The 27,062-nt window shown below is 34.7% G+C and overlaps 1 long non-coding RNA gene across 1 annotated transcript in view; it reads right to left on the bottom strand.

The window, feature by feature from the left end:
* Window positions 1–27,062, bottom strand: part of LOC130447882 (uncharacterized) — an 81,571-nt gene that overhangs the window by 19,200 nt on the left and 35,309 nt on the right. Inside the window, exon 2 of the long non-coding RNA XR_008910284.1 lies at window positions 15,128–15,153. This is a non-coding gene — a long non-coding RNA (uncharacterized LOC130447882). The remainder of the gene's footprint in view (window positions 1–15,127; window positions 15,154–27,062) is intronic.

Raw genomic sequence — 27,062 nt, 5'->3', positions numbered from 1 at the left:
TCCTCTTCAAAATAAATCTTTTTCGCTTCCAGGGGTTTTAAAGTTTCCTAGTAACACTGGAAACAATCGACTGGAAGCTCTGACACTACCTCCAACTTGGTTGTTCTGATATCTTTCGAAGAAGGTGGGAATCCTCTTCAAAATAAATCTTTTTCGCTTCCAGGGGTTTTAAAGTTTCCTAGTAACACTGGAAACAATCGACTGGAAGCTCTGACACTACCTCCAACTTGGTTGTTCTGATATCTTTCGAAGAAGGTGGGAATCCTCTTCAAAATAAATCTTTTTCGATTCCAGGGGTTTTAAAGTTTCATACTAATACTGTAAACAATCGACTGGAAGCTCTGAAACTACCTCCAACTCGGTTGTTCTGATATCTTTGGAAGAAGGTGGAAATCCTCTTCAAAATAAATCTTTTTCGCTTCCAGGGGTTTTAAAGTTTCCTAGTAACACTGGAAACAATCGACTGGAAGCTCTGACACTACCTCCAACTTGGTTGTTCTGATATCTTTCGAAGAAGGTGGGAATCCTCTTCAAAATAAATCTTTTTCGATTCCAGGGGTTTTAAAGTTTCATACTAATACTGGAAACAATCGACTGGAAGCTCTGACACTACCTCCAACTTAGTTATTCTGGTATCTTTGGAAGAAGGTGGAAATCCTCTTCAAAATAAATCTTCTTCGCTTCTGGGGGTTTTATAGTTTCATACTAATACTGTAAACAATCGACTGGAAGCTCTGAAACTACCTCCAACTCGGTTGTTCTGATATCTTTGGAAGAAGGTGGAAATCCTCTTCAAAATAAATCTTTTTCGCTTCCAGGGGTTTTAAAGTTTCCTAGTAACACTGGAAACAATCGACTGGAAGCTCTGACACTACCTCCAACTTGGTTGTTCTGATATCTTTCGAAGAAGGTGGGAATCCTCTTCAAAATAAATCTTTTTCGATTCCAGGGGTTTTAAAGTTTCATACTAATACTGGAAACAATCGACTGGAAGCTCTGACACTACCTCCAACTTAGTTATTCTGGTATCTTTGGAAGAAGGTGGAAATCCTCTTCAAAATAAATCTTCTTCGCTTCTGGGGGTTTTATAGTTTCATACTAATACTGTAAACAATCGACTGGAAGCTCTGAAACTACCTCCAACTTGGTTGTTCTGATATCTTTCGAAGAAGGTGGGAATCCTCTTCAAAATAAATCTTTTTCGCTTCCAGGGGTTTTAAAGTTTCCTAGTAACACTGGAAACAATCGACTGGAAGCTCTGACACTACCTCCAACTTGGTTGTTCTGATATCTTTCGAAGAAGGTGGGAATCCTCTTCAAAATAAATCTTTTTCGCTTCCAGGGGTTTTAAAGTTTCCTAGTAACACTGGAAACAATCGACTGGAAGCTCTGACACTACCTCCAACTTGGTTGTTCTGATATCTTTCGAAGAAGGTGGGAATCCTCTTCAAAATAAATCTTTTTCGATTCCAGGGGTTTTAAAGTTTCATACTAATACTGTAAACAATCGACTGGAAGCTCTGAAACTACCTCCAACTCGGTTGTTCTGATATCTTTGGAAGAAGGTGGAAATCCTCTTCAAAATAAATCTTTTTCGCTTCCAGGGGTTTTAAAGTTTCCTAGTAACACTGGAAACAATCGACTGGAAGCTCTGACACTACCTCCAACTTGGTTGTTCTGATATCTTTCGAAGAAGGTGGGAATCCTCTTCAAAATAAATCTTTTTCGATTCCAGGGGTTTTAAAGTTTCATACTAATACTGGAAACAATCGACTGGAAGCTCTGACACTACCTCCAACTTAGTTATTCTGGTATCTTTGGAAGAAGGTGGAAATCCTCTTCAAAATAAATCTTCTTCGCTTCTGGGGGTTTTATAGTTTCATACTAATACTGTAAACAATCGACTGGAAGCTCTGAAACTACCTCCAACTCGGTTGTTCTGATATCTTTGGAAGAAGGTGGAAATCCTCTTCAAAATAAATCTTTTTCGCTTCCAGGGGTTTTAAAGTTTCCTAGTAACACTGGAAACAATCGACTGGAAGCTCTGACACTACCTCCAACTTGGTTGTTCTGATATCTTTCGAAGAAGGTGGGAATCCTCTTCAAAATAAATCTTTTTCGATTCCAGGGGTTTTAAAGTTTCATACTAATACTGGAAACAATCGACTGGAAGCTCTGACACTACCTCCAACTTAGTTATTCTGGTATCTTTGGAAGAAGGTGGAAATCCTCTTCAAAATAAATCTTCTTCGCTTCTGGGGGTTTTATAGTTTCATACTAATACTGTAAACAATCGACTGGAAGCTCTGAAACTACCTCCAACTCGGTTGTTCTGATATCTTTGGAAGAAGGTGGAAATCCTCTTCAAAATAAATCTTTTTCGCTTCCAGGGGTTTTAAAGTTTCCTAGTAACACTGGAAACAATCGACTGGAAGCTCTGACACTACCTCCAACTTGGTTGTTCTGATATCTTTCGAAGAAGGTGGGAATCCTCTTCAAAATAAATCTTTTTCGCTTCCAGGGGTTTTAAAGTTTCCTAGTAACACTGGAAACAATCGACTGGAAGCTCTGACACTACCTCCAACTTGGTTGTTCTGATATCTTTCGAAGAAGGTGGGAATCCTCTTCAAAATAAATCTTTTTCGATTCCAGGGGTTTTAAAGTTTCATACTAATACTGGAAACAATCGACTGGAAGCTCTGACACTACCTCCAACTCGGTTGTTCTGATATCTTTCGAAGAAGGTGGAAATCCTCTTCAAAATAAATCTTTTTCGCTTCCAGGGGTTTTAAAGTTTCCTAGTAACACTGGAAACAATCGACTGGAAGCTCTGAAACTACCTCCAACTCGGTTGTTCTGATATCTTTCGAAGAAGGTGGGAATCCTCTTCAAAATAAATCTTTTTCGCTTCCAGGGGTTTTAAAGTTTCCTAGTAACACTGGAAACAATCGACTGGAAGCTCTGACACTACCTCCAACTTGGTTGTTCTGATATCTTTCGAAGAAGGTGGGAATCCTCTTCAAAATAAATCTTTTTCGATTCCAGGGGTTTTAAAGTTTCATACTAATACTGGAAACAATCGACTGGAAGCTCTGACACTACCTCCAACTTAGTTATTCTGGTATCTTTGGAAGAAGGTGGAAATCCTCTTCAAAATAAATCTTCTTCGCTTCTGGGGGTTTTATAGTTTCATACTAATACTGTAAACAATCGACTGGAAGCTCTGAAACTACCTCCAACTCGGTTGTTCTGATATCTTTGGAAGAAGGTGGAAATCCTCTTCAAAATAAATCTTTTTCGCTTCCAGGGGTTTTAAAGTTTCCTAGTAACACTGGAAACAATCGACTGGAAGCTCTGACACTACCTCCAACTTGGTTGTTCTGATATCTTTCGAAGAAGGTGGGAATCCTCTTCAAAATAAATCTTTTTCGATTCCAGGGGTTTTAAAGTTTCATACTAATACTGGAAACAATCGACTGGAAGCTCTGACACTACCTCCAACTTAGTTATTCTGGTATCCTCGGAAGAAGGTGGAAATCCTCTTCAAAATAAATCTTCTTCGCTTCTGGGGGTTTTATAGTTTCATACTAATACTGTAAACAATCGACTGGAAGCTCTGAAACTACCTCCAACTCGGTTGTTCTGATATCTTTGGAAGAAGGTGGAAATCCTCTTCAAAATAAATCTTTTTCGCTTCCAGGGGTTTTAAAGTTTCCTAGTAACACTGGAAACAATCGACTGGAAGCTCTGACACTACCTCCAACTTGGTTGTTCTGATATCTTTCGAAGAAGGTGGGAATCCTCTTCAAAATAAATCTTTTTCGCTTCCAGGGGTTTTAAAGTTTCATACTAATACTGGAAACAATCGACTGGAAGCTCTGACACTACCTCCAACTTAGTTGTTCTGGTATCTTTGGAAGAAGGTGGAAATCCTCTTCAAAATAAATCTTCTTCGCTTCTGGGGGTTTTATAGTTTCATACTAATACTGTAAACAATCGACTGGAAGCTCTGAAACTACCTCCAACTCGGTTTTTCTGATATCTTTGGAAGAAGGTGGAAATCCTCTTCAAAATAAATCTTTTTCGCTTCCAGGGGTTTTAAAGTTTCCTAGTAACACTGGAAACAATCGACTGGAAGCTCTGACACTACCTCCAACTTGGTTGTTCTGATATCTTTCGAAGAAGGTGGGAATCCTCTTCAAAATAAATTCTTTTCGATTCCAGGGGTTTTAAAGTTTCATACTAATACTGGAAACAATCGACTGGAAGCTCTGACACTACCTCCAACTTAGTTATTCTGGTATCTTTGGAAGAAGGTGGAAATCCTCTTCAAAATAAATCTTCTTCGCTTCTGGGGGTTTTATAGTTTCATACTAATACTGTAAACAATCGACTGGAAGCTCTGAAACTACCTCCAACTCGGTTTTTCTGATATCTTTGGAAGAAGGTGGAAATCCTCTTCAAAATAAATCTTTTTCGCTTCCAGGGGTTTTAAAGTTTCCTAGTAACACTGGAAACAATCGACTGGAAGCTCTGACACTACCTCCAACTTGGTTGTTCTGATATCTTTCGAAGAAGGTGGGAATCCTCTTCAAAATAAATTCTTTTCGATTCCAGGGGTTTTAAAGTTTCATACTAATACTGGAAACAATCGACTGGAAGCTCTGACACTACCTCCAACTTAGTTATTCTGGTATCTTTGGAAGAAGGTGGAAATCCTCTTCAAAATAAATCTTCTTCGCTTCTGGGGGTTTTATAGTTTCCTAGTAATACTGGAAACAATCGACTGGAAGCTCTGACACTACCTCCAACTTGGTTGTTCTGATATCTTTCGAAGAAGGTGGGAATCCTCTTCAAAATAAATCTTTTTCGCTTCCAGGGGTTTTAAAGTTTCATACTAATACTGGAAACAATCGACTGGAAGCTCTGACACTACCTCCAACTTAGTTGTTTTGGTATCTTTGGAAGAAGGTGAAAATCCTCTTCAAAATAAATCTTCTTCGCTTCTGGGGGTTTTATAGTTTCATACTAATACTGTAAACAATCGACTGGAAGCTCTGAAACTACCTCCAACTCGGTTGTTCTGATATCTTTGGAAGAAGGTGGAAATCCTCTTCAAAATAAATCTTTTTCGCTTCCTGGGGTTTTAAAGTTTCCTAGTAACACTGGAAACAATCGACTGGAAGCTCTGACACTACCTCCAACTTGGTTGTTCTGATATCTTTCGAATAAGGTGGGAATCCTCTTCAAAATAAATCTTTTTCGATTCCAGGGGTTTTAAAGTTTCATACTAATACTGGAAACAATCGACTGGAAGCTCTGACACTACCTCCAACTTAGTTATTCTGGTATCTTTGGAAGAAGGTGGAAATCCTCTTCAAAATAAATCTTCTTCGCTTCTGGGGGTTTTATAGTTTCATACTAATACTGTAAACAATCGACTGGAAGCTCTGACACTACCTCCAACTTGGTTGTTCTGATATCTTTCGAAGAAGGTGGGAATCCTCTTCAAAATAAATCTTTTTCGATTCCAGGGGTTTTAAAGTTTCCTAGTAATACTGGAAACAATCGACTGGAAGCTCTGAAACTACCTCCAACTCGGTTGTTTTGATATCTTTCGAAGAAGCTGGAATCCTCTTCAAAATAAATCTTCTTCGCTTCCGGGGGTTTTAAAGAAGTTAAAGAAGGCCAGAATTGAACCTTAATTGCTTCCCGAATCTTATAGTCTGTAGTATCACACATTCTAGCAGATTTTAATGATATTTTTCACATCTTAATTTCAATTCCCTGCGGACGTAATTGTTCAGATACCATTTTCAATTACTTCTTCTTTTGTTGTATACAGGAGCGAATATTTCAAATATCTGCTCGATCAAATAAAGATCTTGATGATAATGAAAGTAGAGTACGTGACGTTTCTCGAAATCCGAATCCCTGCAATCATTACAGAATGTTAAAAATGCGTTTCAATGCACAGTTGACGATGGAGGTCATTCAGTCATTTTTTATATCACGTTTTATGCAATTACATAAAAAACAAGCTGTACAATACTGCTACAATGTGCACCATTAATTTAGTTAATTTAAAATTTGCTGGTTACGGTTTTTTCTGGTTCTGAAAGTGAAATTTCGTTATAAAAGTGAAACAATCTGCTAGATTTTGTTCTCAATTTGAATAACTGTCCACGCGCCTCCCAAAAAACCTTGCCCAGCAGTTGGAACAGTCTTTGTCCTCTTTGAACCTGGTCCTCCCTGACCAGTCCGTTGTTTTGATCGTTTTTTCGGTTCGGTTGTAAAGTTATAGACCCAAGTTTCATCAATAGTTATGAAACAGCGTGAAATTCGGTTTTCTTTCCGTGAAATATTGCCAAAAACACGATGGAAACATCTTCAAAATGTTTTTGTTTAATTGTAAGCTTAATTCTAATTAAAAGTTCGATGAATTTTATCGAATAAATCGTATTTTTAATGGGACACCCTCTATATATTGCCAAGTCAATATTTCAAATCAATATACGGATATTTCTCCAGCTCTATTTCAAAATAGGAATGACGTAATGTTTTTAATCTAACATCTCGGTCTTCTTTGTTCCATTTAACAATGTGAGGCCCCCTGTAGGGCTTAAAGCGGCATTCTTGGGACAACATGAAATTGCGGTAGTACCAACCGACAGCTCGTCCGATGTAAGTACGTATATGACGTAATACAAACACCTCGACCACGATTGGATAGTTTATCATCGGGGAAAATTGTTTCTGTTGATATTTTAAAATTTCATTTGTAAAATTCGAACGTATCTTCATAACGACGCCATTTTTTTGACTTTTTAATCAAGACTCAAAAAAAAGCAGGAATTTTCGAAACTCAGTCACTCTATTATAACATTTTTTCGTCTATTCGTCTAAATAAAACCCCCCAATGACGTAGAGCACCCCAGAGAATTGTAGTATCCACCATCTTATCACTTTTAACCACCATTTTTATCTCAAAAGGCAAACACATGGCTCGAAATGAGCTAACACAGACAAACGCGTTACGACTATACACAATCCGTCTCAGTTAGAGCTGGGGGGGGGGGCGTTTAATGACGTAATACCCCCACTAAAAATACCATTAAAACTGTTCCTGTTATCGAAAAAACCGTGTCTGATAACCCAAAACATTGTACCACATTCTTATTTTGTTAATTATAATGAATCGTTACGCTTTAAAGGTGAAGATCAATTAAGATCGTATTTTGAAAATCTCAAATAACATTAATCGTCCTTGGTGCGTGTTTAACTATCATAGAAAAGACTGAAATAATGTTATCTCTTCAAGACCACACACAGTTTCCATTCGAAATGTTATTACCATTCCCATTTAGGCTTTAAACGATGTGATTTTTCATTTAATATGAACGAGCTCTTAAGAAAATAATATAAAACAAGTAGTCAACAAGTTCAATGGAAATGTTTGGGTATTCCCAGTTTGAAAATCGAAAAATTTGGTTTTGAACCCTGTTAAATTCTGTTGGGCGGTCTGCCTAGAGTGCGGACCGTACAAAGAATTAAGTTTAGATATGAGAAAAGTGAGAAGACGAATTTTGGTAATTGGATGCTGTTTTTCGGAATATTTTCCTTTGAAATCAATTAACTTTTGTATCGTAACGGAATTCATCTTGTACGAAGTGCGATCACGATTCAATACGAACAAAAACGAGGGCGTTCCGTCACTAAAAGTCGTAGCGAGTTGATTCGACACACTGCTGTCAAATGTCAAACTTAGTAATGACAGATTTGACGTATTCGCGTCAGTGTTACCACATCTTAATTAGTATTCCGCTAGAGTTGGGAAAAACAAATGCTCTGACAGATTCAGTATCATATATGACGAAATTTTTAACCTCAAATTAATAAAATCTGAGGTAGCTTCTTAAAATCATGAATGTATTTGAAAAAAATGTGGATTTTGAGTTTTCAGCTAATATTTTAGAAAAATAATCCACCGAATCAGTTGTTGTGGAAGTTTTTCCGTTTATAATCGAACTTATTGTTTTCTATAACACCCGAATGGATATAGAAGAATCAACAACAAATTTCGGTTGTCTTAGTTGGTACCAGAAGGATCTAGGAAGACGTATAAAACATCGTATCAATAATAAAATGTTGTTGCTACTGTTTTTTGCCTACTACTACCAATTTTCTAAAGTCTTCAAGCTTATGGTGAAAATATTCCGAGCTGAAGAAGATAGAAACGAGGTCTGGCTACTAAATAACGAAACTCGTTTCAATATAATCCCCTCCCTTGACCTTGACCTGGACCACACACACTTTTTATAGGTTTTTCCATCGATCTAAGCAGTGCTGGAAGTCTTCTTCGGTGAGGACCTTCAGGAGTTCTAATTTACCGTTTCCATAAACTCAAATCGGGTTCCTTTCGAAGCAAATCCTTTTCTAACCTTTCAAAAGGAAATTTGGGCAGACCCGTTGACGCAATAACTTCCACGAGTCAGATTTTTTGGCTCCAACTTCGCAAAGACTCAGTCATGGGTAATTCCTCGTGTAAAACTTTTCTAACCGTTTCTTTATTGTGTTTTACAGCTTCGGCAATCATCTGGATTCTCAATGGACTATCTGCTCGTACAATTTGATTGATTTTGGTCACTGTTTTCTTAGTTGACACAGTCACTGGGCGATCTGGGCGCTGGTCATCTTCAGCACTCACTAAAACGCTTACAACACTCAAAAACACGCGCGCGAGTTGGATAATCGTCCTCATAGGCCAGTTCATAATATTTAACATCTTTTGTTATGTTTAAATTGAAGGATTATCAAGGAATTTGAATTTTTTGAAAACATTGGCTCTACAGTTTCCTTACAACTCCTGTACTTGGTTTAGAGGTGAATTGATTATCGTATTTTGGGCTCCGTATCAGTTTTGTGTCGATTTTATCATAAATTTTCGTGTTTTGAGGAAATTTTTGCGGAAAGATCGACATGTTGTATATCAAAAGTTCTGATTTTAAATATTCATGTCTGTGAATCACCGGAATCAGAGCATTGCTCTACTTTTCGGTTCTCACGATGGCGTAACGAACATACAAGTACCATTTATACGACAAATGGAATGTTATCCGATTGATAATAACTGTACGTACATTCGCACGAGGTCAAACAATTCTAGTGCTCGTACTATAGTGGTGTAGGAAACAGGTGATTCGTCGGTCAGCGCTAGTATACGAGAAACTCTCGAAATAAATTAAATCCTCGCAGTTTTGTACTTTCCATTATTATTAAAACAAAGCGCCGATCAATTACTATATTTTCAATATACAATCACGTAGTTTTTTCATAGATAAACGTTCATTATTAGAAACGTCAAATTCTATGATCAAATCAGTGTTGCCATACCTTAAAACTTGACTAGCAGTGCTCGCAACTTCGATCCAAGTTAGTTATGTATAACGTCACTCGATACGTCGAGTGATTGACGCACAGATAGAGCTGTCAATGTCAAATCGATATGACGTTTATGAAGTACCAACTTTCAAGAAACTATGTGTGGAATTTGATGACATTTCGATTAGTCAAAAAACAATGACAGCCATTTAAGTGACTTTAAAAGTGTTGTCCGGACTCTGGATGATGTTGAACGTTCCGGTCGTCCAATTGGGGTGGTTATTAGAGGTCGTTAAGATATAAGAACGCACTGTGCACGAACATTTAACCACGAGAAAGCTTTTTTTAAAGTGTGTATAGTATCACGGAAGCTCCAAAGGCGCTCCAAAGGTCATAAAATTAATTTAAAAAGTTCAAAATGAGCTCTAAATATCAAAAATTGTCTAACAGAACCTCTAAATGAGCTATTGGGATCAAAAATCATCTAACAGGCATTCAAAATGAGCTCTAATTATTAAAAACCATCTGACAGAGCCTCTAAATGAGCTCTTGAGATCAAAAATCATCTAACGGGCATTCAAAATGAGCTCTAAATATTGAAAACCATCTGACGGAGCCTCTAAATGTGCTCTTAGATCAAAAATCATCTAACGGGCATTCAAAACGAGCTTTTAATATTAAAAACCATCTGACGGAGCCTCTAAATGAGCTCTTAGATCAAAAATCATCTAACGGGCATTCAAAACGAGCTTTTAATATTAAAAACCATCTGACGGAGCCTCTAAATGAGCTCTTAGATCAAAAATCATCTAACAGGCATTCAAAACGAGCTTTTAATATTAAAAACCATCTGACGGAGCCTCTAAATGTGCTCTTAGATCAAAAATCATCTAACGGGCATTCAAAACGAGCTTTTAATATTAAAAACCATCTGACGGAGCCTCTAAATGAGCTCTTAGATCAAAAATCATCTAACAGGCATTCAAAACGAGCTTTTAATATTAAAAACCATCTGACGGAGCCTCTAAATGAGCTCTTGAGATCAAAAATCATCTAACAGGCATTCAAAATGAGCTCTAAATATCAAAAATCGTCTAACGGAACCTCTAAATGAGCTCTTTAGACCAAAAATCATCTAACAGGCATTCAAAATGAGCTCTAAATATTAAAAACCATCTGACGGAGCCTCTAAATGACCTTCAAAAAAGCTCTGTAGATCATAAGTTTTACAGAACCTTGATATGAGCTCTGGAGATCGAAAATTATCTTACAGTTGTTCGAAATGAGCTCTAATGATCATAAATTGTTTTCGACTTGGACCATATGAAATTTAAAGGGCGGAAATTACATTTATTAAGTCCAAAATGAGATATAAAAATCAGAACTTGCCTAAAAATACTTCAAAATAAGTTGTATAGGTCATAAGTTTCATAGAACCTTAAAATGAGCTCTCGGGATCGAAAATTATCGTGAAAGCGTTCGAAATGAGCTCTCAATATCAGATATTGTCTTGAAGAAGTTCAAATTGAGCTCTAAAGACCAAAAAGTGTCTCGAAATGCTTCAAAATGAGGTCTATAGATCAAAAATTATCGTGCAGGCGTTCGAAATGAGCTCTCAATACCAGAAATTCTCTTGAAGAAGTTCAAATTGAGCTCTAAAGACCAAAAAGAGTCTCGAAATGCTTCAAAATGAGGTCTATAAATCAAAAATTATCGTGCAGGCGTTCGAAATGAGCTCTCAATACCAGAAATTGTCTTGAAGAAGTCCAAATTGAGCTCTAAAGACCACAAATTGTTTTCCAAGTACACCAAACGAGATTTACTGGTCGAAAATCTTGCTTTAAAATGATATCAATAGGTTAGAAATCATCTCACAGTGTTATATTCAATTTATTTACTTCGATTTTGCACATCAACGAAACAACAGCGAAAATTCGATGAATAATCCCCCGTACTATCAGACATTTTCGAGTTCTCTACGATTTATAATGTCTACACATTCATTCTTAGAATTTGAGACTCGCTCGTTTCCCAGACAAATTTTTCATTGTTTAAATACATCGATAAATGATTTCGAACGACCCTTTACATGATTTGAATATCAAATAATATTGGATCGACGTTATTCCCAAAATTTTTTTTATTATACGTGATTATTTAATATATATAACTCATACAGGGTGTCCCATGACGTTGTCGTAGTTTATTTTTATAATTTATTATCAAAAAACTATATAAAAATATTTATTTAGCGATAAAGGGGTGGATCGACGGTATAACTGTGGATAGTGGATAACAAAAGAAATATTTTTTGATATGAGAAGAGAAAAAGTTCAACTCTACGACGAAAAATACTATTCAAGCTTTTTAATTTCAATTATTTCAGATGTTAAAGTCATTTTTAACATTCAAACCGTCTGCGGTTTCCTTGAAAAAGTACGCAGCTGTTCAACCAGTGTCTGTGGACAAATCGGTATAGCCGTTTCCCCGTTATTTTTTGTTTTGACGTGAAAATGATCGACAAAGAAATAGAACGACGGATTGTTGTGGAATTACAGCTGAAACTTATCAACTTATCAACTTGTGTTATACGAGTGTTGTTTTGAAAGTTTTCTGATCTATCAAAGGAACAGTAAGGACAAAAAGTCTTTTTAACCCTTCTAAACTAGGCGTTTTACCTAAGTTTAAGTGGAAATTTGAGGTTAGGAAACAGGAAAAATTACTCGGTGACAAATCTGGTGGTTACGGTGGATGGTCGAGCAATTCTGATAGAATATTTCATATATAAAATATATTTTTATATTTATATTAGTTTCGTATACTTAAAGCTGACAGATTTAGCTCAGCAATTACCCACGTACAGGACTATTACGAAGAAATTATGTTCATACGCCTTCCGACAGCTTCGGACAATATAAATATTTACGATTCGATGTTTTAATTGGTAAACAATGAAGATGATGAGTCCACGTGGACTGACGATCGCCGAATTTTATACGGGGAGTATAAATATCGATTGATCCTCGCATAAATGTCTTCCGCAATTGATATTTGAAGAATTATACCAATAGATGGTGTCGTAGTGGTGAATTTTAAATAATTAAACTGTACTTTACTAACTTAGAGATTTCCAGGTCACTTGAACAAGTTCAACAAGCGACGCATTGCATTGTTTTACATATTTTCGTTTAGAATACCGGTTTATTATTATTTAACACGAATACGAGGTGAGTCAATAGTATTTATACGGTTTCTAGTTAAATTTGTATCATTTTTTTTTAAATGAGAATCAAAATCTCTCATATTTTTTTAGGATTTTGATGGTTTGTGTCACGTTTATACTAAAATGTACGCTACATTTTTGTAGGTTGAATAAAACTTCCTAAAAAGGTAACTGCTGATAACGTTTCGTTCATTCTTCAGCCTTCTTCGGAGTTATAAAGTTTCCTGTTAGTTTAGATGAATGGAGAGGTTGTTGACGAGGGTTTTGTTATTTAACCCCTATAGTTGGATATGCAAGTCTTCTTTTATCCACCCAGATGTGGATAAGGTAATCAGTTTCGTCAAAAATGGCCAACAACGCAGGAAAATCGTTTTCTTTCAATGTCTTTCAATTTCGTAAAATTGATTATTCTACCAACGGGGGGCTTTTTACTCGTGCTTTCATTTTTTTGGTACTACAAATTTTTAGTTCGTTTCTACACCGATATTTTCAAAATTTTATTGAATTTAAACTAATAGTGCAGGGATTCAAGTTCAAAATGGCGTCAAACCTTTGAACTGTCTCCGATTTGCCTGAAAATTTAGAATTGAGCTCATCTTACCCCCATATCAAGATCTGCATGGCCGCAGTGTGTGCAAATTGTTTTTGAGGGATGAAAATCGCCCCTTATCGAAAAATATCAAAATTATAGTTTTTCCTACTTTTTTTCAATTCAAATGTTTTTCGTTTATGCGGCATAAATATCTTAACATATTGTATAATAGAAAATTTATATATTTTGAAGTATCAACCCTTAAAAATCTTTAAAAACTACCCTTCTGATGAAAATAATATGGGAAAAAATATTTTAACGATTTAAAATATTGCAAATTCATTTTTACTGTGAAAATTTCATAGCTTTTCAATAAAATTTAATTGGTTATTGATTTTCATTATTCAACCCTCAAAAACTACCCCTTTGCAGAGAATTAAATGAAAATAAATGTAATGACTGCCAACTTTTAGATTTTGCATTCTTTTTGGTTAGTTTTTGTCTCTACTTGAAGTAATTTTTAATTGTCTATACCCTGTCAACCCTTAAGAATCACCCCTTTGATAGAAAATAATAAAAAAAAATTTTCTAATGACTGTTAATGTTTTGATTTTGAATTTTTTCGGTATTCGAGTGTATTTTCCAAACACGAAGTGATTTTTCATTCTCTACACCCTAATACCCCTTAAAAACCACCCCTTTACCAAGATTATAAGTAAATCATCTCTTGGTACTCTCAAATGTATCTACAGGCAACTTAGCATCAACAGAAAAAATTCGGGCGCCAAAATTTGAAACTTTTTCATAACCTATAATTAAAAAAAAATTTCAAATTTTTATTTTTTATGTAACTCCGTTAATTTTGAAGATATCACATCCTACAAAAAACCATTTTAAAGGTAATTTTCAGGGCTACAAGACTATGTATGTTAGAAGGGTTTGAGACCCTTCAGATTTTGGGCTGCGGATAAGCAAACCTCGCACTATAGTGACAAGATTAATTTGGTTATAACTCCGGCAATTTTTATGTTACAAAAAAAATAAAAATAGCAAAATAATCGTCATAAAAAATGCTTCAATTTGATGCTGTTTATTTGTTTTTGTATCTTTAATAATTATGGAGAAAAAATGAGCAAAAAAATTTTTTTTAATAATCGACAAAAAAGTATTATTTAATGCTGATTTTTTTCAAAATTAGGCATTTCTAATCAGCCAAATTTTCAGATGTCGTGAATAACATTCATAAAAAGTATTTGGCACAAGGAATAAGTTTAATTTTGATATTCAATGAAATTGTATTAGTTTTAGTGTAATTTCTTTTTTTAAGTTTTAACTATTTTACATCATATCTCACTGAAATTTCAGTCGAAACAACTTTTATTAGTAATCATTTGAAAGGTCTTTTTAAGCTCTTTAAAATGTATTTCATGACTTTTTGTTGAAAAATGTACCGTTTTTCCGTTATTTGAGGTTAAATGTTCAATTAAGTAAAACAAAAACTATTCAAGTATCTATAACTTGCTTTAGGTAGAACATTAAGATCTTGAAATATATCTTAATTTCTTCGTTTTTTTATAAACTTCATTTTTGTTCATTACATTTTTTTCGATAAAACGAATAATTACAGAGTTATACGAAAAAAACTATTGAAAACCGCGATTTTTTTGACGAAAAATCAATTGCGAATAACTCAAAAACTATCGATCTGACGAAAAAACTTTATACGACATTTTTCACTTTAAATTAGCTAATCTTTCGATTTCTGGGATTATTTTGGGTGAAAAATTAGTACGAAAACGATGGCAAGCTGCTACATAGCTGCTGGTTTGAAAGAACGTTTTCACAGCAAACACTCAGTTTTGTTTTGACTACAAATCCACGGAGACTGAAATGTTTTTGAGGCTTAATTGCCTTAATTGAGAATCAACAGTCATTAATAATGATTTTTTTATCAATTCACTACAGTTAATTATTAAAAATCAATAACTTACTGGATAAAATGTAGTAGTACCTTTTCCTGAAAAAAAAAGAAGACGAAATTATTAATAAATAATCGAAATTAATACGAGTTAAAGAAGGTTTCTTCTTCTGTTTACTAGGATAGTACCAGAAGTACCTCGCCCAATACAGAAAACACAAAAATAAATTTATTTTCCAACGTAAACTCCTCTCAGCTCCAAATACTTCTCCCAGCTTGATTTCTTCGCTCAAACATTGCAATAATACTAACCGTCGATAGTTTTTCCCTTTTTCAAGATATTCAATGGAAATTATCCCATGCGCAACCCAAAAAACCCGACGCCATAATCTTGTCTGCAGCTGGAACGGTTTTTGTTTTCTTTGGACCTAGTCCTCCCTCTCCAGTCCGTTGTTTTGATTGTTATTTTCTCTCGGATGGACCTACGTTTCATCCATGGTTAGGAAAACATTGCCAATCACTTGATGGCATCATCTTCACGACGCTGTTTTCCATTGTGAGTACCCATCTTGCGCACAGCTTTTCAAATCAAAATTTTCAGTTAACACGCGATGTATCGCACTTTTTGGAATGCCTAGTAAGTCTGCTAACTCGCGCACTTTCAGTCCACGATCATCCAGTGGATTTTCTTCAAAATTTCTGGAATCGTCACTTCATTTGATCCACCACTGCGTTGTTGATCATCGCAGATCGTCCAGTCTCGTCTAAACTTTGCTACCCAACATTTCGCTGTTGATAACGATGGAGCAGTCTCCCCCAGAGTAGAATCTAGTTCAGCTTTTATATTGGTTGGGCTATCAAACAAATATTTAACAACGTGGTGTCTTCAAACTTCAAAATTATGATGTATAGACTGTGTAGGAACTACCGCCATCTCTAAATCAGATCTGGTACCTTCCTCGTACGTCCATTTTGTTGATAAACAATTGGAGAAAATTGAATTATAATTTATTGTCATTATTTTTATAAATAATATCAAATATGTACATAATCAGTTGCGATTTTTATTTTAGTTTGTGTCGACTCTAATTATCAATAATAATTTTTTTTGAAATATTGCTTGTAAGTTTTGAATTAATAGCAAATGGGTAACATCGAGTTATTTATTGCATTAAAGGAATTGAGGATAATTAACTGTGGTCTTGATTTATGTGCTGTGCTAAATTACATGCTGACTAGCCGAGACATAATAGACACATGTTATTCTACAGGATCATTTAGTCCTGGCGAATTATCAATAAAAGGATGTGTTTTTGATTATATGATTGAAAATAATTAGAAAAATATCAAAATTTAGGCGTTTCCTGATTTTCCAGCAATATCTACAAAAATGTATTTTGTTTTTTAATAATAACTCGACTTTACTTCAAGTTTTTTGCATTGATCTATACATCATTTTATAGGGAATTTCATAAGCTACAAAATCATGGTAGTTGCAACCCTTTTAGGCCCTTTTCTTCAGAGAATTTTGATGTTAAATGGTAAAAAAGACTTAGCATTGAAATCAATACTTTAAACGCTTATATTTCGTTTAATTTTTAAGTTACGTGAGTTTGAAAAAAAGCAAAATGTTCAATGTAAAATAAAGGCTAAATTTTGGTTAAAAAAATTTTTTTGTTGATCTAATAGTTTTTAAGATATTTTGAAAAAATAACGTTATTTTTTCAAATTATAGTTACTTAACTTATTTTCGTCATAACTCGCTTAATGTTCATGGTAGACGATTTTTTAAAAGCTCATTTTGAAGGTCTGGAAAAGTACTTCAAAAATGTACATTACAATTTTTTATGAAAAGCTGATCGTTTTTCTGATATTTGAGCTCAAACGTCTGCATAAATTTACGAAAAACAAAAAAATTGGCTTTCATTGACTGATAAATTGCTGAATATTATTCAAAAAATTCGATTTAAAATGACCAAATTCTTTGTTTTTTCATAAGCTTCAATTTTGATGAAAATAATTTTTTCCAGAAAATGCGTAATTTTCGAGTTTTCCGTGAAAAATTGTTGAAAAACATTTTTTTTTAATTTTCGTCATAACTCACTTAATTTTCATGCTAGACAATTTTGTAAAAGCTCATTTCAAAGGTCTGAAAAAGTACTTTAAGAATGTTCATCACAATTTTTTTTGAAAAATTGATCGTTTTTCCGATATTTCAGATTAAACGTCTGCATAAATTTACGAAAAACAAAAAAATTGGCTTTCACTGACTGATAAATTGCTGAATATTATTTAAAAAATTCGATTTAAATTGACCAAATTCTTTGTTTTTTTATAAGCTTCAATTTTGATAAGAACAATTTTTTCCAGAAAATGCGTAATTTTCGAGTTTTTCGTGAAAAATTGTTGAAAAACATTTTTTTTTAATTTTCGTCATAACTCACTTAATTTTCATGCTAGACAATTTTGTAAAAGCTCATTTCAAAGGTCTGAAAAAGTACTTTAAGAATGTTCATTACAATTTTTTTTGAAAAATTGATCGTTTTTCCGATATTTCAGATTAAACGTCTGCATAAATTTACGAAAAACAAAAAAATTGGCTTTCACTGACTGATAAATTGCTGAATATTATTTAAAAAATTCGATTTAAAATGACCAAATTCTTTGTTTTTTCATAAGCTTCAATTTTGATAGGAATAATTTTTTCCAGAAAACGCGTAATTTTCGAGTTTTTCGTGAAAAATTGTTGAAAAACGTGTTTTTTTCAAATTTTAAATCGCGAATAACTCAGAAATTATTGCGTTAAATAAAAAACTTCATTCAACATTTTCTTCATAAAATTCAATTCTCTATCGATTCCCGATATTTCGAAATTTCAAATTCTCACCCCCGAGTAAGGGTGGCATTCACCCCAGGGATAAAAACATACATTGACATCAGGTTTGTCATTTGCATCATTTTTGAGCTTCTGTCCAAAATTACAAACACAACAGAATAATCTATGGAACACCAAATTAATTGACAAAGTAAAAAAAACGAAGGAATAGAAAAAAATAGAAAAAAAAATAAACTCAAAGAGAAAAGTTGAAGATGAAACCAGTTAAAGTGGAAATATATGAAAAATGACAATTCAAAATTATAGATATCGATCGAAAACAATAAAAAATCAAACAAAAGATAGAAAAGCCTGAAGACGAAATCAACGATCCGGATTTGTATTTATTTTTTAATCTGCACACAAAACGATTCACGGTTAGAAATTAATTAGATACTTCTTATTATTTATTTACAAACGACTTGATGCATTTTGCACTCGAAATAAACGTATAGCTTACTAATTAGACCTTCATGAATATTTAACGTCCAATTCTACTACCGAATCATTTTAATTGGAATTCACATCAACTATAACATTGTAGTACTTGGATTAGAAGTAAATACAAGCTGTTGAATTCGCTGCCAATCGTTTTAGTTAGACACAACTTGAACTAATCGCTCTCTATCGTGTGAACGAGCTTTAGAAGAAACAAATTGATACCATTATTGAAATTGAATGCTTTCTACTATAGATTAAAGTATATAGAACTGTCCTGGTATCTACGGGATCGGCGAATCCAACGATTAATCCAAAAAATCATCCTTGGTGTGACCAAAAACGTTGCCATCGAGTCTCTGAACGATTTACTGGCCTTCTGGTATGTACCAGCAATCGGGAAACAAAGACAAACAGACCGGGAATGACGAACCCACCGATGAGTCCAAAATCCATACTTGGTGTGACCAAAAACGTTACCGTCGAGTCTCTGAACGATTTACTGGCCTCCTGGTATGTACCAGCACTCGGGAAACAAAGACAAACAGACCGAGAATGACGAACCCACTGATGAGTCCAAAATCCATACTTGGTGTGACCAAAAACGTTACCGTCGAGTCTCTGAACGATTTACTGGCCTTCTGGTATGTACCAGCAATCGGGAAACAAAGACAAACAGACCGGGAATGACGAACCCACTGATGAGTCCAAAATCCATACTTGGTGTGATCAAAAACGTTGCCATCGAGTCTTTGATCGATTTACTGGCCTCCTGGTATGTACCAGCACTCGGGAAACAAAGACAAACAGACCGAGAATGACGAACCCACTGATGAGTCCAAAATCCATACTTGGTGTGACCAAAAAAGTTGCCATCGAGTCTCTGAACGATTTACTGGCCTCCTGGTATGTACCAGCACTCGGGAAACAAAGACAAACAGACAGGGAATGACGAACCCACCGATGAGTCCAAAATCCATACTTGGTGTGACCAAAAACGTTGCGATCGAGTCTCTGAACGATTTACTGGCCTCCTGGTATGTACCAGCACTCGGGAAACAAAGACAAACAGACCGGGAATGACGAACCCACTGATGAGTCCAAAATCCATACTTGGTGTGACCAAAAACGTTACCGTCGAGTCTCTGAACGATTTACTGGCCTCCTGGTATGTACCAGCACTCGGGAAACAAAGACAAACAGACCGAGAATGACGAACCCACTGATGAGTCCAAAATCCATACTTGGTGTGATCAAAAACGTTGCCATCGAGTCTTTGATCGATTTACTGGCCTCCTGGTATGTACCAGCACTCGGGAAACAAAGACAAACAGACCGAGAATGACGAACCCACTGATGAGTCCAAAATCCATACTTGGTGTGACCAAAAAAGTTGCCATCGAGTCTCTGAACGATTTACTGGCCTCCTGGTATGTACCAGCACTCGGGAAACAAAGACAAACAGACAGGGAATGACGAACCCACCGATGAGTCCAAAATCCATACTTGGTGTGACCAAAAACGTTGCGATCGAGTCTCTGAACGATTTACTGGCCTCCTGGTATGTACCAGCACTCGGGAAACAAAGACAAACAGACCGGGAATGACGAACCCACTGATGAGTCCAAAATCCATACTTGGTGTGACCAAAAACGTTACCGTCGAGTCTCTGAACGATTTACTGGCCTCCTGGTATGTACCAGCACTCGGGAAACAAAGACAAACAGACCGAGAATGACGAACCCACTGATGAGTCCAAAATCCATACTTGGTGTGATCAAAAACGTTGCCATCGAGTCTTTGATCGATTTACTGGCCTCCTGGTATGTACCAGCACTCGGGAAACAAAGACAAACAGACCGAGAATGACGAACCCACTGATGAGTCCAAAATCCATACTTGGTGTGATCAAAAACGTTGCCATCGAGTCTTTGATCGATTTACTGGCCTCCTGGTATGTACCAGCACTCGGGAAACAAAGACAAACAGACCGAGAATGACGAACCCACTGATGAGTCCAAAATCCATACTTGGTGTGATCAAAAACGTTGCCATCGAGTCTTTGATCGATTTACTGGCCTCCTGGTATGTACCAGCACTCGGGAAACAAAGACAAACAGACCGAGAATGACGAACCCACTGATGAGTCCAAAATCCATACTTGGTGTGACCAAAAAAGTTGCCATCGAGTCTCTGAACGATTTACTGGCCTCCTGGTATGTACCAGCACTCGGGAAACAAAGACAAACAGACAGGGAATGACGAACCCACCGATGAGTCCAAAATCCATACTTGGTGTGACCAAAAACGTTGCGATCGAGTCTCTGAACGATTTACTGGCCTCCTGGTATGTACCAGCACTCGGGAAACAAAGACAAACAGACCGGGAATGACGAACCCACTGATGAGTCCAAAATCCATACTTGGTGTGACCAAAAAAGTTGCCGTCGAGTCTCTGAACGATTTACTGGCAATGCGGGCTCTGTAGAGACGGATAGAGACATCTGGTATGAGATAAGATGATAGGACCCCGTGGGTCGAATTGAAGAAGCGCGAAATCCCGTTAGTGACCGGATACTGCAATCTAAGACGCCATCTCCACACCATGGGCATCGCGGATGATCCAGAGTGCCGTTGGTGCATGGAGAAGGACGAAATCGCAAACCACGTTATCTCAAGGACCCTGAACTCAATCGAGGGCGGTTTAAACACCTGGGCAAACCTTCTAACTTGGTTAATGACATCAAAGGGTTCAAGAAGAAGCGCTTGATGGGCTTCCCGAAGGATACCGCCATCTAGTAACGTCTAGTATGGTGTGATGGATCTATCTGAAGGTCTACGAGCTTAACAATTTTGGATTACGAACTACGGACTAATCCTATCATCCTATTTGTTTTGAAATCCACGAAACGTTACTGAACAATCAAAACAACGGATTGAAAAGGGTTCCAAAGATCGTTCCATCTGGAGGGAAGGTCTTGGAGTCGTTTTTGGGGGGATAATTCTCATTAACTATGTTTAAAAAAGAAAAACTATCACTAGAGAATATTATAAGAAACTAATTGCAACGTTAGAGCAAAGAAATCAAGCAAAAACCGCCGCATTTGACTAAGAAGAAAATGTCGATTCATCCGGCGAAAAATTAATGAAATAAAGTTCGAATCGCCACTTCGTACACCAGATTTAACCCCTCGGATTATTTTCTGTTCCCAGGCTTGATAAAACTTCTCAGTGGTCAGATGTCGGCGGTTAATTTTTTTCCAAAATTTTTATGGTTTCTTTGTTGGACGAGGTACTTCTGGAACCGTCCTCGTAGATCGGTAGTCGTATAATTTATTAAGTTATCTAACGTAAAAGAATGTAAGAAAAATGGAACGAGATGTTATGGTATGACTGAAAACCATAGACGACGAAATCGTGCATATTGAATTCCGATTTTATTGTTCGCTTAGCATAGTAATAAATGCAAACGTCGATTATTGAAATTCCAAGAAGAATACAGGATGTCCAGATTACCAATTCGATATCTTAAGTTCATAACTTGTATTGTTAAACCTCCAAAATACTGTATCGAATCTCAATCACTTATTATTGAGACTATTTAGTTTTTATGATTGATAGAATATTGAAATATCCCTCGTATATAAATTTTTATCGTATACCAGGAAGTTGTTTTTGATAGTATTCAAACCAACGGAAAGAAAAAGTTTCAGTTATTGAAAAATTAACGGAATTTGTTGGATGTTTCACCAATTTAGAAAAATCTTTTCCACCTACTCATTCTCCAAAGAAAATACGTTCAGGTACATCATAAAAATCGAGAAAATCGCTATAAATATTTTGAAAAATCGATAAAAATACTAAGTAATCTGGGAATAGAGTAATAAAACAAATTTACTAATGAAGAAAATCATTTTCTATCCACAATATGATAAAATCTCAAAAAATAATCAAAACGTGATTTAGTACGTACTTAACGCGAGATAAACTTCAAATATCCCTCGTATATAACCGTTTATCGTATACCTGAGAGTTGTTTTTAATAATATTCAAACCAACGGAAAGAAAAAGTTTCAGTTATTGAAAAATTAACGGAAATTGTTGGATGTTTCACCAATTTAGAAAAATCTTTTCCACCTACTCATTCTCCAAAGAAAATACGTTCAGGTACATCATAAAAATCGAGAAAATCGCTATAAATATTTTGAAAAATCGATAAAAATACTAAGTAATCTGGGAATAGAGTAATAAAACAAATTTACTAATGAAGAAAATCATTTTCTATCCACAATATGATAAAATCTCAAAAAATAATCAAAACGTGATTTAGTACGTACTTAACGCGAGATAAACTTCAAATATCCCTCGTATATAACCTTTTATCGTATACCAGGAAGTTGTTTTTAATAGTATTCAAACCAACGGAAAGAAAAAGTTTCAGTTATTGAAAAATTAACGGAAATTGTTGGATGTTTTACCAATTTAGAAAAATCTTTTCCACCTACTCATTCTCCAAAGAAAATACGTTCAGGTACATCATAAAAATCGAGAAAATCGCTATAAATATTTTGAAAAATCGATAAAAATACTAAGTAATCTGGGAATAGAGTAATAAAACAAATTTACTAGCGAAGAAAATCATTTTCTATCCACAATATGATAAAATTTCAAAAAAATAATCAAAACGTGATTTAGTACGTACTTAACGCGAGATAAACTGCAGATATCCCTCGTATATAACCGTTTATCGTATACCTGAGAGTTGTTTTTAATAATATTCAAACCAACGGAAAGAAAAAGTTTCAGTTATTGAAAAATTAACGGAAATTGTTGGATGTTTCACCAATTTAGAAAAATCTTTTCCACCTACTCATTCTCCAAAGAAAATACGTTCAGGTACATCATAAAAATCGAGAAAATCGCTATAAATATTTTGAAAAATCGATAAAAATACTAAGTAATCTGGGAATAGAGTAATAAAACAAATTTACTAATGAAGAAAATCATTTTCTATCCACAATATGATAAAATTTCAAAAAAATAATCAAAACGTGATTTAGTACGTACTTAACGCGAGATAAACTGCAGATATCCCTCGTATATAACCGTTTATCGTATACCTGAGAGTTGTTTTTAATAGTATTCAAACCAACGGAAAGAAAAAGTTTCAGTTATTGAAAAATTAACGGAAATTGTTGGATGTTTCACCAATTTAGAAAAATCTTTTCCACCTACTCATTCTCCAAAGAAAATACGTTCAGGTACATCATAAAAATCGAGAAAATCGCTATAAATATTTTGAAAAATCGATAAAAATACTAAGTAATCTGGGAATAGAGTAATAAAACAAATTTACTAATGAAGAAAATCATTTTCTATCCACAATATGATAAAATTTCAAAAAAATAATCAAAACGTGATTTAGTACGTACTTAACGCGAGATAAACTGCAGATATCCCTCGTATATAACCGTTTATCGTATACCTGAGAGTTGTTTTTAATAGTATTCAAACCAACGGAAAGAAAAAGTTTCAGTTATTGAAAAATTAACGGAAATTGTTGGATGTTTCACCAATTTAGAAAAATCTTTTCCACCTACTCATTCTCCAAAGAAAATACGTTCAGGTACATCATAAAAATCGAGAAAATCGCTATAAATATTTTGAAAAATCGATAAAAATACTAAGAAACCTGGGAATACAGTAATAAAACATATTTACTAGCGAAGAAAATCATTTTCTATCCACAATATGATAAAATCTCAAAAAATAATCAAAACGTGATTTAGTACGTACTTAACGCGAGATAAACTTCAAATATCCCTCGTATATAACCTTTTATCGTATACCAGGAAGTTGTTTTTAATAGTATTCAAACCAACGGAAAGAAAAAGTTTCAGTTATTGAAAAATTAACGGAAATTGTTGGATGTTTCACCAATTTAGAAAAATCTTTTCCACCTACTCATTCTCCAAAGAAAATACGTTCAGGTACATCATAAAAATCGAGATAATCGCTATAAATATTTTGAAAAATCGATAAAAATACTAAGTAATCTGGGAATAGAGTAATGAAACAAATTTACTAGCGAAGAAAATCATTTTCTATCCACAATATGATAAAATTTCAAAAAAATAATCAAAACGTGATTTAGTACGTACTTAACGCGAGATAAACTGCAGATATCCCTCGTATATAACCTTTTATCGTATACCAGGAAGTTGTTTTTAATAGTATTCAAACCAACGGAAAGAAAAAGTTTCAGTTATTGAAAAATTAACGGAAATTGTTGGATGTTTCACCAATTTAGAAAAATCTTTTCCACCTACTCATTCTCCAAAGAAAATACGTTCAGGTACATCATAAAAATCGAGAAAATCGCTATAAATATTTTGAAAAATCGATAAAAATACTAAGTAATCTGGGAATAGAGTAATAAAACAAATTTACTAATGAAGAAAATCATTTTCTATCCACAATATGATAAAATTTCAAAAAAATAATCAAAACGTGATTTAGTACGTACTTAACGCGAGATAAACTGCAGATATCCCTCGTATATAACCGTTTATCGTATACCTGAGAGTTGTTTTTAATAGTATTCAAACCAACGGAAAGAAAAAGTTTCAGTTATTGAAAAATTAACGGAAATTGTTGGATGTTTCACCAATTTAGAAAAATCTTTTCCACCTACTCATTCTCCAAAGAAAATACGTTCAGGTACATCATAAAAATCGAGAAAATCGCTATAAATATTTTGAAAAATCGATAAAAATACTAAGAAACCTGGGAATACAGTAATAAAACATATTTACTAGCGAAGAAAATCATTTTCTATCCACAATATGATAAAATCTCAAAAAATAATCAAAACGTGATTTAGTACGTACTTAACGCGAGATAAACTTCAAATATCCCTCGTATATAACCTTTTATCGTATACCAGGAAGTTGTTTTTAATAGTATTCAAACCAACGGAAAGAAAAAGTTTCAGTTATTGAAAAATTAACGGAAATTGTTGGATGTTTCACCAATTTAGAAAAATCTTTTCCACCTACTCATTCTCCAAAGAAAATACGTTCAGGTACATCATAAAAATCGAGATAATCGCTATAAATATTTTGAAAAATCGATAAAAATACTAAGTAATCTGGGAATAGAGTAATGAAACAAATTTACTAGCGAAGAAAATCATTTTCTATCCACAATATGATAAAATTTCAAAAAAATAATCAAAACGTGATTTAGTACGTACTTAACGCGAGATAAACTGCAGATATCCCTCGTATATAACCTTTTATCGTATACCAGGAAGTTGTTTTTAATAGTATTCAAACCAACGGAAAGAAAAAGTTTCAGTTATTGAAAAATTAACGGAAATTGTTGGATGTTTCACCAATTTAGAAAAATCTTTTCCACCTACTCATTCTCCAAAGAAAATACGTTCAGGTACATCATAAAAATCGAGATAATCGCTATAAATATTTTGAAAAATCGATAAAAATACTAAGTAATCTGGGAATAGAGTAATAAAACAAATTTACTAGCGAAGAAAATCATTTTCTATCCACAATATGATAAAATTTCAAAAAAATAATCAAAACGTGATTTAGTACGTACTTAACGCGAGATAAACTGCAGATATCCCTCGTATATAACCGTTTATCGTATACCTGAGAGTTGTTTTTAATAGTATTCAAACCAACAGAAAGAAAAAGTTTCAGTTATTGAATAATTAACGGAAATTTTAAACTATAAATTTCATCGATTGTACAAATTGTCCCTGTAAAAGTTACGGATCGTTAACGATTGGATATGAGCCGCCCCTGTCCTCCAGATAAGAGTGTAGAACCATTTCGTCAAACACACTCAAAAACGAGGGATCCTATGACATAATATTGTCACAGAAAATATAAATCCGGTTTTTTTCTATGCTAGATCGCAGTTCCTTTTTATTTAAATCTATTCTACCTACTCGTTCCGTGTTTTGCTTCCAGATTCAAGTCGCTGCCAGAAGAAATCTGTAGCTTCCTGGGGCCAGCAGCCGGCCTTTTAAGCTTTGGGGTAGTTTTCTTTGCCTTCTTCAGACCGCCCAGTCACTGACAGCCATTCCACGCGTTTCTTTGAGCTCTCGTAGGATTTGAACATCAGTGAGTGTCCGATTTATCTGACAATGAATCAATGCGTTCGAGATATATTTATTTAGAGTTTTGTCAGTTCTAATATCGAAAAAGTTGTTTATTTAAACCATTTATTGATACAATTCGTTTTCCAATGTTGTTTTTTTGTGTGTAGAAATCAACATACTACCTTGCGACACGCCCATACTCATTTCTTTTCAAACTAACCACAGCAAATGAGATATAAACAACAAAAAAATTATGAATAAAATGTAACTTGACACAATAGAAAACCGCTGTGAATAATTAAACTGGAAGAACGTACGGAAACGATTGTAATTACTTTTAGAGTAAGTGGCGTTGTATGTGTATGAAAAGGAAAATATTCGAACTGCAATGCGAACAGAATTTATCAAGGAAAATGTTGATGGGCAGCGCATTTTATTCGAGTAGCTGAAAGTTGAATTTATAACTTTTTGTTCATCATAATAAATCTAGGCAAAACCTAGATGTTTCCAAGCTGGGAAAAAATCCAGACCTTGTTATCTGATTTTGAGGTCTTAAGACTCCATTTG

This window comes from Diorhabda sublineata, chromosome 8 (genome assembly GCF_026230105.1).
Source record: "Diorhabda sublineata isolate icDioSubl1.1 chromosome 8, icDioSubl1.1, whole genome shotgun sequence".
Lineage (NCBI taxonomy): Eukaryota > Metazoa > Arthropoda > Insecta > Coleoptera > Chrysomelidae > Diorhabda > Diorhabda sublineata.
This window is presented reverse-complemented; position numbering and strand designations above follow the sequence as displayed.